This window comes from Calonectris borealis, chromosome W, assembly GCF_964195595.1.
Source record: "Calonectris borealis chromosome W, bCalBor7.hap1.2, whole genome shotgun sequence".
Classification (NCBI taxonomy): Eukaryota; Metazoa; Chordata; class Aves; order Procellariiformes; family Procellariidae; genus Calonectris; species Calonectris borealis.
In genome coordinates, this window is record NC_134351.1 from 42,406,000 (window position 1) to 42,419,191 (window position 13,192).

General features: G+C 44.2%; 1 protein-coding gene across 1 annotated transcript in view; it reads right to left on the reverse strand.

Moving 5' to 3' along the window:
* LOC142075068 (homer protein homolog 1-like) overlaps positions 1-13,192 on the reverse strand; it is a 139,350-nt gene that overhangs the window by 97,881 nt on the left and 28,277 nt on the right. The window lies entirely within an intron of this gene.

The following is a 13,192-nucleotide window of genomic DNA, read 5'->3' on the forward strand; positions in this document are numbered from 1 at the left end:
GTGGTATTTCCAGCAGACGTCCGGAAAGTTGAAGTCCCCCACGAGAACAAGGGCTAGTGACTGTGAGACTTCTGCCAGCCTCTGGTAGAATATTTCGTCTGCCTCTTCATCCTGGTTAGGTGGTCTATAACAGACTCCCAGCAGGATATCTGCCTTGTTGGCCTTCCCCCAAGATAATGGGCCTCACTTTATAGCAGAAATAGTCCAAGGAGTAACTAAATTTTTACAGATACAATGGGATTTACATACACCTTGGAGACCCCAGTGAAGTGGAAAAGTAGAAAGGATGAATCAGACTCTAAAGAGACAGATTTCAAAGCTGTGTCAAGAAACGCAGATGAAGTGGGTAGATGTGCTGCCCATAGCATTAATGAGAATTCGAATCATTCCTAGAGTTAGGGAAGGGGTAAGCCCTTTTGAAATATTATATGGGAAACCATACCCTACTACTTTACTTGTGGGAAAAGGAGACCAAATGCATGTAAAAGGAGAAGAGGTGATGACGAGTTATTTATTGTCTTTGTCGCAGACCCTATCTTCCTTACGCAGGTATCTTAACCAATGAGCTTCCTTGCCTCTAGACAGACCGGTACATGAATTCCAACCTGGAGATGAAGTTTATATTCACACATGGAAGGATGAACCTTTAAAGGAGAAGTGGGAAGGACCCTATTTGGTGTTACTTACCACTTACACTGCTGTGAAAGTGAAGGGTTTGGACTCTTGGATACATTATACTCGTGTGAAGAAAGCTTCACAAGGAGAATGGACTTCTGAAAAGACAGGACCATTGAAGCTGAAGCTCTCTCGAATATAATGAATTGCACTTGGAGCTTTGACAAATCATACATTGAATTAGATTGTATACAGGGCCTAGTTTTTTTATACTGTGTTTTAGCTACTGTTTCTATCCTGTTATTAAGATATTTGTGCAAGCATACTAATCTTTTTAGAATAAGGAATGAAGGAACTAAGCGGGGTGATATTCCTTTGTTGTTTGATAGGAATACTCCATGAAGGACCAGGAAATCCATGAAAAAAGAATTTACATCTTGGCTTGTTACAAAAGACAGTTCAAATCGCTAATAAGTTGGATTGTTGGGCCTGCACTCATTTTCCGGAACATTCAAAGAAGGGAGTTCCCTTAATTGGGATTCCTATACCAGCCAATATATCTTGGACTGCTTTATGGGCAAATACCTCTTTTAATATTAATAGAGAATTAGAGGAACAAGAATGGATAATTGAGAGCCCAACTCCAAAACAAAAATATTGTACCTGTGTACAATGATGTAGCCCCCCGAAAGGAATAAACAAAGTTCAGTGTTTAACAAAGACTGACTTTGTTGGAAATTACTCACATTGTAATAAGACTATAGATAATGGAGGTTTAAGCCCCTTCGAATAGCCGGTACCCAAAGGAAGAGGTTGGTATTGGATTTGTGGAAACATGGCCCGTAAGGCCTTGCCACCAAATTGGTCAGGTATATGTACTTTGGGAGCAGTAGTGCCAAATATTGGCGTGGTTGAGAAATTAGAATCTAAAATGTGGTTAAGAACATACCTCCAGAGAAGTAAGAGAATTAGAAACAATCTGTTGATGGATAGACCCACAGGGTTTCATTCCTTTGCAAGATGTTTTGTCCCATGGTTGGGAGTTAGTGAACTAGAGAAAGCTATAGTGAACATTTCTGCTATAATTGAGAAAATTAGGAACGAAACCTATGATGCTATAAAGGCCTTGCAGGAAGAAGTGTCTGAATTGGCATAAGTAACTCTTCAGGATAGAATGGCTCTGGATATGATGTTAACATCCCAAGGAGGAGTATGCACAGTGTTAAACACAAGCTGTTGTGTATACATAGATCAAAGTGGTAGAATTTCTACTGATTTAGAGGAAATTTGGCAACAGACAAAATTGCTCCATGACATACAGAAAGATAACACTTCATATGCATTTGAGGAAACATTCAAATGGTTAACTTCCTGGATTCCCGACCTTAGTCTGTGGGTGAAGAAGTTATTAGGTGTCTTAATGATTGCTATATTAATTTTTGTTTGTATTTATGTAATAATACAGTGTTTTTGGAAATGTTGTTCCATAATTGGAAAACAAAGCTATGAAAGGGTGAGACTAATATCAGAGAAACTACAGTGAAGTTCCTCTTCTATAGTCTCAAAGTGGGGAAATGTAGTCTGATCAGATCCATATGTTTGGGTTGGCTTTTGGGTTGCATTGGCATTGTTTGCCTTGGGGATGGGGATGGGGGGGGGGGGTGGGGGGGCTCTGGTGAGATAAGTGAGGAGGTACATCCTTGAAACTAGATAAGAGCTACCAATTAACCCCATTGTTTAGAAAAGCCCAGCAAATTCCTCTAGAGTAGTCTGACCTATTCTGACCTATTCTAATTAGCATAGTAAAAACCCCACCCCCGGGCAGGAAAGCCCCCAACCCAACAAAGCCCCTTCCCCACTGAATATGCGCAGTAAAAAGAAAGGACAGTGTGACTTTAAGTGAAGAGGAGGCATTACAAGAACCAATAGAAGCAAGGATGACTAAGCGTAGATGTAAAAGTACTGATAACTGTTGCTCGGAATGTATAAAATGCTTACCGTGTGTTAACTGAGGTATGCTAGCTTTGTGGAGTTACCATCTAGCACCCATCTCTGCGCAGACATGAAATAAACAAATATCTCGGCCACATACCTGGTTTTTATACTGAGCATGATGTCACATGGTATAGAATACCCCATTGGCAGGCTGGGTCCATCACCCAGGCTGTGCTCCACACACCCACCCCACCCCCGCCCCCTCCCCGCCCCCCCCCCCCCCCCCCCCCCCCCCCGTGCAAGTACCACCCAGCAACAGCAAAAGCATCAATGGGCCATCAACGCACCTTTCACACCAAACCCAAAAAACAGCACACCCCCCAAGCTACTGGGAAGAAAGTTAACTCTGTCCCAGCCGGAACCAGGACAGTATCCACACCTTATTCTATACCATCTACATCATGCCCAGGACTCACATTTTCCAATACATTCCAATTAATCACCACCACCTTTCTGTCTTTTGATATATATACACACAGATATCATTCCCTTAGTCTATGGGCCATCCCTCCAAAATGTCCATTGAGTTCATTTAGTCCACAACTTTGGGCTCCATCTGTCATAACAGTCTTTCAGGGCAGGAGAGATGGTGTGTGGTGTTGGATTGTTGCATCCTGAAGCCAGTTCTGATTCCATTATCACTACACTCATCCGGTTCTATCATCGCTGCACTTTACTCGGTTTCATCGGAGTTCATTCTTCAATAATCTGGGTGATTCTTACTGCAATACCATTAATATGACATATAGTAACCATGAAGTGATGACATACAGTATTATAGAGCAATTAACATCATACACTTCAGTTCATTGGCTGTTTTCACCCAAAATCAAATCCCCTTGAGGTACACACCGGACTTCCCCATCCTTTTGCATTACCCACCAAGTGCACCCAGGTCCTTGAGCAAAAGCAATCCCACGGATGGGTTTTCCCTTGCCAGAGGCAGGAGTAACCCAGACTGTCTTCCCCAGCATATTTCTTATGTGCACGACAGGGACTTTATCCCCATCTACAGTACGTAAGAGTTTTGATTGGGCAGGGCCAGCTCGATTGAAAGATCCCCTGATGTTGACTAACCAGGTGGCTTTTGCTAAATGTGTATCCCAATGCTTGAATGTCCCACCACCCATTGCTCTCAGTGTTGTCTTTAGCAGTCCGTTGTATCGTTCTATTTTCCCGGAGGCTGGTGCATGGTAGGGGATGTGATAGACCCACTCAATGCCATGCTCTTTGGCCCAGGTGTCTATGAGGGTGTTTTGGAAATGAGTCCCGTTGTCTGACTCAATTCTTTCTGGGGTGCCATGTCGCCATAGGACTTGCTTTTCAAGGCCCAGGATGGTGTTCCGGGCAGTGGCATGGGGCACAGGGTATGTTTCCAGCCATCCTGTGGTTACTTCCGCCATGGTGAGCACATAGCGCTTGCCTTGTCGGGTTTGTGGGAGTGTGATATAATCAATCTGCCAGGCCTCCCCATATTTATATTTCAGCCATCGTCCTCCATACCAAAGAGGCTTTACTCGCTTGGCTTGTTTGATGGCAGCGCATGTTTCACATTCATAGATAACCTCTGCAACAGCGTCCATGGTCAAGTCCACCCCTCAATGACGAGCCCATCTAAATGTTGCATCTCTTCCTTCATGGCCTGAGGTGTCATGGGCCCACAGAGCTATAAATAATTCACCCTTATGTTGCCAGTCCAGATCCACCTGAGCCACTTCAATCTTAGCAGCCTGATCCACCTGCTGGTTGTTTTGATGTTCTTCAGTGGCCCGACTCTTGGGTACGTGAGCATGTACGTGACGTACTTTTACAGCCAGGTTCCCTACCTGGGCAGCAATATCTTGCCACAATGCGGCAGCCCAGATGGGTTTGCCTCTGCGCTGCCAGTTGTTCTGCTTCCACTGCTGCAACCACCCCCACAGGGCATTTGCCACCATCCATGAGTCAATATAGAGATAGAGTACTGGCCATTTTTCTCATTCAGCAATGTCCAAGACCAGCTAGATGGCTTTCACCTCTGCAAACTGACTCAATTCACCTTCTCCTTCAGCAGTTTCTGCAACTTGGCTTATAGGACTCCATACAGCAGCTTTCCATCTCCGATGTTTTCCCACAAGACGACAGGACCCATCAGTGAACAGGGCATATTGCTTCTCGTTATCTGGTAGTTTATTATACAGTGGGGCCTCTTCAGCACGAGTCACCTCCTCCTCTGGGGATATTCCGAAATCTTTGCCTTCTGGCCAGTTCGTGATCACTTCCAAGATTCCTGGGCGACTGGGGTTTCCTATTCGGGCCCGTTGTGTGATCAGGGCGACCCACTTACTCCACGTAGCATCGGTTGCATGATGTGTAGAGGGGACCCTCCCTTTGAACATCCAGCCCAGCACCGGCAGTCGGGGTGCCAGGAGGAGCTGTGCTTCAGTACCAACCACTTCCGAAGCAGCTCGAATCCCTTCATATGCTGCCAATATCTCCTTCTCAGTTGGAGTGTAGCGGGCCTTGGATCCTCTGTATCCCCGACTCCAGAACCCTAAGGGTCGACCTCGAGTCTCCCCTGGTGCTTTCTGCCAGAGGCTCCAGGTAGGGCCATTCTCCCCGGCTGCGGTGTAGAGCACATGCTTTACATCTTGTCCTGCCCGGACTGGCCCAAGGTCTACTGCCTGAACTATCTCCTGTTTAATTTGTTCAAATCCTTGTCATTGCTCAGGGCCCCATTTGAAGTCGTTCTTCTTCCTGGTCACTTGATAGAGAGGGCTTACAATCAGGCTGTAATCTGGAATATGCATTCTCCAAAAGCCCATAATGCCTAAGAAAGCTTGTGTTTCCTTTTTGCTAGTTGGTGGAGACATGGCTGTTATTTTGTTGATCACATCCATTGGGATCTGACGACGTCCATCTTGCCATTTTATTCCTAAAAACTGGATCTCCTGTGCAGGTCCCTTGACCTTACTTTGTTTTATGGCAAAGTCGGCCTTCAGAAGGATTTGGACTATTCTATCACCTTTCTCAAAAACTTCTTCTGCTGTGTTGCCCCATACAATGATGTCATCAATGTATTGCAGGTGTTCCTGAGCCTCCCCCTGTTCCAGTGCAGTGTGGATCAGTCCATGGCAAATGGTAGGGCTGTGTTTCCACCCCTGGGGCAGTCGGTTCCAGGTGTACTGGACGCCCGTCCAAGTGAAAGAAAACTGTGGCCTGCACTCTGCCGCCAAAGGGATTGAGAAGAACGCATTAGCGATATAATTTGTGGGATACCACTTGGCTGCCTTTGACTCCAGTTCATACTGAAGTTCTAGCATGTCCGGCACGGCAGCACTCAGTGGTGGCGTGACTTCGTTCAGGCCACGGTAGTCTACTGTTAGTCTCCACTCTCCATTGGACTTTCGCACTGGCCATATGGGACTGTTAAAGGGTGAGCGAGTCTTGCTGATCACTCCTTGGCTCTCCAGTCGACGAATCAGCTCATGGATGGGAATCAGGGAGTCTCGGTTGGTGCGGTATTGCCGCTGGTGCGGTACTGCCTCCGGTGCACTGTTGTGGTAGCGATTGGTACCTGTTCTTCTTGGACCTTCAATAATCCCACAACAGAGGTATCCTCCGAGAGACCAGGCAAGGTGGACAGCTGTCCTCTCTCTCCAGGGCAGCTATACCAAAAGCCCAGCGGTACCCTTTTGGGTCCTTGAAATACCCTCTCCTCAGGTATTCTATGCCAAGGATGCACGGAGCCTCTGGGCCAGTCACAATGGGGTGCTTCTGCCACTCATTCCCGGTTAGGCTCACTTCGGCCTCCAATACAGTTAACTCTTGGGATCCCCCTGTCACTCCAGAAATACAGATGGGTTCTGTCCCTTCATAGCTTGATGGCATTAGGGTACACTGTGCACCGGTGTCTACGAGAGCCTTATACTCCTGTGGCTCTGATGTGCCAGGTCATCGAATCCACACAGTCCAGTAAACCCGGTTGTCCCTTTCCTCCACCTGGCTGGAGGCAGGGCCCCTCTAGTCCTGGTCATCATATTCGCTACCCACCTCTTGTAAGTATGAATCAGAAGTCCCTTTATTAAGGTCAGAAGTGGAATCTGCTCTTCTACTCTGTCTGGGCAACTGCTCCCTGGAGACTGGAGCAGCAGTTTTCCTGGAAGAACCCCCTTTTGTGGTTGTTTTTCCTTGCAACTCATGTACCCGTGCCTGTAGGGCTGAGGTAGGTTTTCCATCCCACTTCCTCATGTCCTCTCCGTGGTCATGCAGGTAAAAGCACAGGGTGCTCCGAGGTGTGTACCCACGATGTCTCCTCTCTTGAGCAGAGGGACGCTGAATCCTAATGGCTGAGACACTGACCCGTGCAGGGGGGGAGCAGGACATATCCTCTTTGAGTTGCTGGACCTCCTGAGACAGTTTTTCCACAGCAGAGACACAGGCCCGTAGGGAGGAAGGGAGACTTTCTTCATATCGCCGGAGTTGGCCAGCCAGTTCATCCACCGTTTGTTCCTCTCCATCTCTCCAGGTCATTACTGCCAATGAGTTTGCATGTGACGCTGGTGCTCTCCATACAAACTTCTGCCACATGGGTCGGGTGCATTTGACTTCATCTGGGTCTTTGGATAACTGTTCGTTCTTCAGGTCATCATAAATCACTTCCAGCACAGCTAATTCTCTCAGGTACTGGATACCTCTCTCCATGGTGGTCCACTTGCCTGGGTGGCATATAACTTCTTCCTTGAAGGGATACCTTTCCTTCACGCCTGACAGCAGTCGCCTCCAGAGGCTGAGGACTTGTGCCCCTTGTCCAATCGCTTTGTCAATGCCCCCTTCCCTGGAAAGGGATCCCAGCTGCTTGGCTTCCCTACCCTCTAATTCCAGGCTACTGGCCCCATTATCCCAGCATCGGAGTAGCCAGGTGACAATGTGCTCGCCTGGACGACGGCTGAAGTCTTTCCGCATATCTCGCAGCTCACCCAGGGATAGGGATCGGGTGGTTACCATCTCATTTACGGGTTCTGCGTCTTCCTCCTCCTGTTCTCCTGATGGCCCTGGTTCATCTTCATCCTTTACTAAACGAGCTGATTTTCTTGTGCATTTTCTTTTTTGTATAGGGGCGACTGATACCGGCATGGGTTGGTTCCCTGTTGCAGGGAGCGGAGTAGCCGCAGTGCCTGCCGTGGGGGGTGAGGGAGCTGCTGTGCTTTCTGTGGGGGGTGGGATAGCCACAGGGCCTGTTGCTTTGTCATCAGCTGCAGAGGCCTTTTTTTCCCTTTGTGGGTTCTGAGTGGTGTTAAACAGGGCTCGGTAGGCATGGGCCAGGCCCCAGCACATTGCAGTGATTTGTGTCTCCCTAGAATGGCCAGGGTGATAGCATACTTCTTCCAAATATTCTACTAATTTTTCAGGATTCTGCACTTGTTCAGGGGTGAAGTTCCAGAACACTGGGGGTGCCCACCGTCCTAGGCATTTGCCCATGCTATCCCACTCGCCCTGCCACTCATAACTATCCAGCCTTGGGGCAGATCTCTGGATGACATTCTTGAATTGCTTACTAACCTTGGATAAAACCACAACAATATTCCCAAGGAGTACCAATAGATGTATCTTAACTACCCAGGGATGTTCAAGGTACTGGCAAGTTATTTTAACAAAGGAGACGACATCATAGAGGAAGGTAGCGAGGGTGCCATTCTCTATTTCCTCCATAAAAAATCTCTCGGAGGAAAATGTATAATTGCTAATGGTCTCCATGAGGTGGTACCCGAAATACAGAAACGGCTTCATTACAAATCCCAAATACCAGATAACCCCCAATGCCAGCGTTTTAGTAACAAATTTCCCAGGCAAAACATCATTAATCACTGCAGAGCACAGCAGACTACAAAACCCAACTCCAGTCTTTAACAGGTACAGTAAAAACAAGAGCATGGTGCAGAACAAATTAATATGTTACCAGATATAAATTCCTTAATATGCTCTAATTAATCTGCCGTTATCTCAACCTTTCACTGCCCCACATTGGGCGCCAAAAAAGACTATTGTGGTTTAACCCCAGCCAGAAATAAACCCCACGCAGCTGCTCACTCACCCCTGCCTATCCGGTGGGATGGGGGAGAGAATCGTGAGGGCACAAGTAGGAAAACTCGCGGATTGGGATAAAAACAGTTTAATAATTGAAATAAAACAAAGTAGAATGGTAATAATAACAATGAGAACAACAACAATAACAGAATATACAAAGCAGATGATGCACAATGTAACTGCTCGCCGACCGCGTGTCATGAATGGGGGGTGAGCCCCCCCACACCCCTGGTTTTTATACTGAGCATGATGTCACATTGGCCCCACCCAACACCCCCCCACCACCCAGCAACAGCCAAAGCATGAATGGGCCATCAATGCTCCTTTCACACCAAACCCAAAACACAGCACACCCCCCAAGCTACTGGGAAGAAAGTTAACTCTGTCCCAGCCGGAACCAGGACACACACTGATGTTTTTAGTTGTTGCTAAGTACCCTGCTAGTCAAGGACTCTTCAGCTTCCCATGTTCTGTCAGGTGCACAAGAACCTGGGAGGGATTAAAGTCAGGACAGCTGGCCGAGCTGGCCAACAGGGTATTCCATACCATGTGATGTCATGCTCAGTATATAAATTGGAGACGTGGTTTGCGAAGTAGCGATCGCTGCTTGGTTATCAGTTGGCGGGTGGTGAGCAATTGCATTGTGCATCACTCATTTTGTGTATTCTACCATTATTATTATTATTATTATTATTATTATTATTATTATTATTTTCTGTTCCTTTTCTGTTCTATTAAACTGTCTTTAACTCAGTCCACGAATTTTACTCTTTTTTTTTTTGATTCTCTCCCCCATCCCACTGTGGTGGGGTGGGGTGTGAGCGAGCAGCTGTGTGGTGTTTGGCTGCCTGCTGGGTTAAACTACAACAGATAGTTATTGCATTTTATATTATAGAGAAATCTTTTTAAAAAGCCTAGCTTTATCAGTCTCCATTTTAGGAGGTGTTCAAAACCCAACTGGATAAAGCTTAGCGCAGCCTGGTCTGATCTCATAGCTGACCTTCTCTGAGCAGGAGCTTGGATTAGAGACTTCCTGAGCTTCCTCACAACATGAAATTATCCTGTCATCAGGCTATATAGCATTCAAAACCAAGAATTAAAAAAAAAAAAAAAAAAAATTAATACACACCCCCAGAACTAAGGAAGCTATGCATAACACTATAAAGAACATCCAAATACTAGGATTTGTGTATAAATTCCAACTACAAAATACCACAAAAATTATTAACTCAAAACTTTTCTTTAAAGCCAACTTAACAGTTCAGCATGATTCACAAAGTATCTTTACTGTAACATAACTAAAATATTTAAGCTTCTAGAAGTGAGCAGTTGTAATACACAAAGTGAAAAATCTACTAAACAAATTTCTGCATACAACTCAATGAAAACTCTGTCAAGGAACATAAGCTAGCAGCAAGATTTTTTTTTTCTTTGTTATTACAGCATTGGATTTACTTGTAGCATTATTAAATGGTAAGCTATGTAGACAATAAAATATCTAATATAGAAACATCATTTGAACTAAGTCCATTTTCACTAAGGCAATGAGTCAAAATTTAATATGAAAAACTTGTTTGAATACAAAAATAGGAATTTTAACGAACAAGCAAACACACACATATATATTGTCTACTCAAAACATTATGTAATAGAAATTCCAAGTTTCATTAAACTTAGATGGAACATCTTTATGTATTACATGAAAAAATGAGGTAAAAGGTACAAGTCACAGTTGACAGAAAGTTGAAGACTTTCAAGATTTGTCCCAGAAGAATCCTCTTATTTTAAGACTTGTTTCTGAAAGTGTTTTACCCCACAGCTTCATGAGGTGCCAAAAATGGAATAAAACTTGTTATAAACAAATGTATTCTCTTCAAAGACAAAAGAGCAAGTTCACCAAACAGTTACCAAAAAGCCCCAAGCAGCAGTTGCAGAGTTCACCAGACACACTATTCAGCTTTAATATTTGAATTATATTCTAGAGCTAAATAAGCTCATATAGTATTTCTCTGGGCTCATTCAGGCCATCAGGAATTGTATACTATGCACCAGCAGGATTAAAACTTACATTTAAAAGCCAGGTGCAGTCACATTGGAAATGGTTACAAATTTTTTAGCAACTTTTTTCTCTCCAAACGCCTTTTTATGGTCAACTTTTTTTAGATGGGGAAAAAAAAAATCACAAATTAAAGAATGTGGAAAATATTTTAAAAAAAAAAAAAGATGATGTCTGAAGAAACTAAGATTTAAGTTAAGAAAATGCACACTTTTTTTAGTCTTAATCAAATCTAATATTTAAAATAATTAACTAGCTTTTGTTAGAAAAAAGCCTTCCTGGACTAGCCATCGTTCAGAAAAATCAGACTCGATCAGAGTCTCAGCCAAGACTTTTAAAAATTCTAATGCCAGGGTTAGGTTACATTTTACTTTCATTTGTTTTGGCAACATTTACTAATGAGAGCAGTGCTCAGGCTATATTATAAGATGTGGGAGTTCCCAAGTAATATTACTTCATAACTCAACATTAACCATCATAGTTTAAAAAAGGCAAGAGGTTTAATTGCAAGAGTTTATCTTTCTGTGCAAGGCTCATCAACATTTAATGTCCTTATCTCTCAAGCAGTTGACTAGAGTCACACTGCTTGTGAACAGCGTTAGGACTTTCCAGATAAGGATAAACTGAACCAACTAGACTTTTGCTCTATTATGCTCATGGGATATGAATAGGATTGTAGACATATACTGGAGAATGTTCATTTCAATACTTACAATTATTTACTGAAATAATAAAAAATTAAAGATCTAATAACAAAACTCTGGTGACTTAAGTAATGCTTTTTTTCAGCTTTTTGGGTATAAATGGTCAGAAAATAACTATAAATACCAAAGTAGTCTACACTTACGCCGCTGAAATAACACAGGCTCCAACTACCTACACTAAGACATACAAAGCACAGAGAAGAATGCTTGCAGAAGAGGACGTATCTGGCCAGAGAGGATGTGTTATAACAAAATGAAATTGAACATTTTTTGGCGTGTGCAGATTAAAAATGACAAGTAGTAAGATGTAGACTAAAGCATGACCTCCACACCTCTCATTTTGACCTTGTTAACTCCCGTCAGACCCTTCCAGTTCATACAGACATGAAAACCTCTTCCCTAGATCACTGTCTTGACAACAACCCCCTTCAAACCTTTACCCCTGTCCTCTGCCACAGAGGTGCCTGCACTCGGCTAAGCTTGCTGACCCTCTCGGCAGCAATGCAGTTCCCACCTCACCAACCATCCTCGCTGTGCGGTGCTGTGGCACCTCGTCCTGCCCACGAAGCTCCAACCTTTGCCCCATGGCTGCCTGGGCTCCTGCCAGGTGGTCCCACACGTGCCTTTCCTTGTGCTCCAGCCTACACTGAGGACCACTCCTTGTGGACCTTCACAGGGTAAGTATGTACTGTCACGCCAGAGCAGAATATAGCTTTCCTAATTGTGGAAGAAATGAACTTGTTACGCTAGTGTTATTTCAGTGAAGCATGGCCAACCTCAGCAACTCTCATGTCCCCTATAGCTGAACTCATTGGAGGGAAGACCACACCATCTTTTCTTTTGAAAAGCACCTAGCGATTGATCAACAGCTCCAGGAGTAAAGGCAAATACATAAAAAGCATTGCCATGCACAAGACAACACTCACATGCCCTTCCAGCGTTATTCTTCTCACCCAGAAGCACTGGCTAAGCTTTAACTTTGCTGAAACACAGGGTGCGGAAAAGGCTCAGCAATCGGCAGGAGTTACCAGGTCACACGGGGAAAGGGTTCAGTGCGGCAACTCCTCTCCATCACACATGGAGTGTCACCAATACACAGCAGCATCAAAAGGGCAAGGAACAAGGAGGAGCACAATCCCTTTCTGTACCCCTGACACATGAAAAGCCCAGGGAGTCTCCGATGATCGGGGTGTAAGGTTTTGTTTAATTTTTTTTTTTTTTTAAATCAGGGGCAAACAGACTGCCTGCAGAAAGCACCCTTCTAGCCAGCACAAGCAACTAGGTATGTCTACCTAGTTGCCAATTTAATATTATGAAATACCTCTACAAAAACATGCCCATTTAACCAGCACTAACACAATCCTGGAGACTTCACTTTCCATCTCTCATGCATGTGTTACATAGTGCCGTTTTAGAGAGCCTTCATTACAGCTAACAATTAAATCCAATCAAAGCAGCTGATTTCCAAACTAAGTACTGTCATCAACTTGAAAAACATAATGGTGCCTGGGAAATAACTGGAATCTTTTGGAATATACATTTTTTAAAATGGTAGTTTCCCTCTGATTGAGATAGTGTTCCTTGACACTCACACACACACAAAAGGATTTTTTTCTTTCTATATGAAAAAATTGTCAGAAAGCACCTGAAAGCATTTTCTGTCTGGGTTAAATAATAATATATAAATGTCCTCACTTGAGCTTTTCAGTATTAAAAAAACATAGAAATAATGCTTCCTGTTAAAGGGACACCTGCA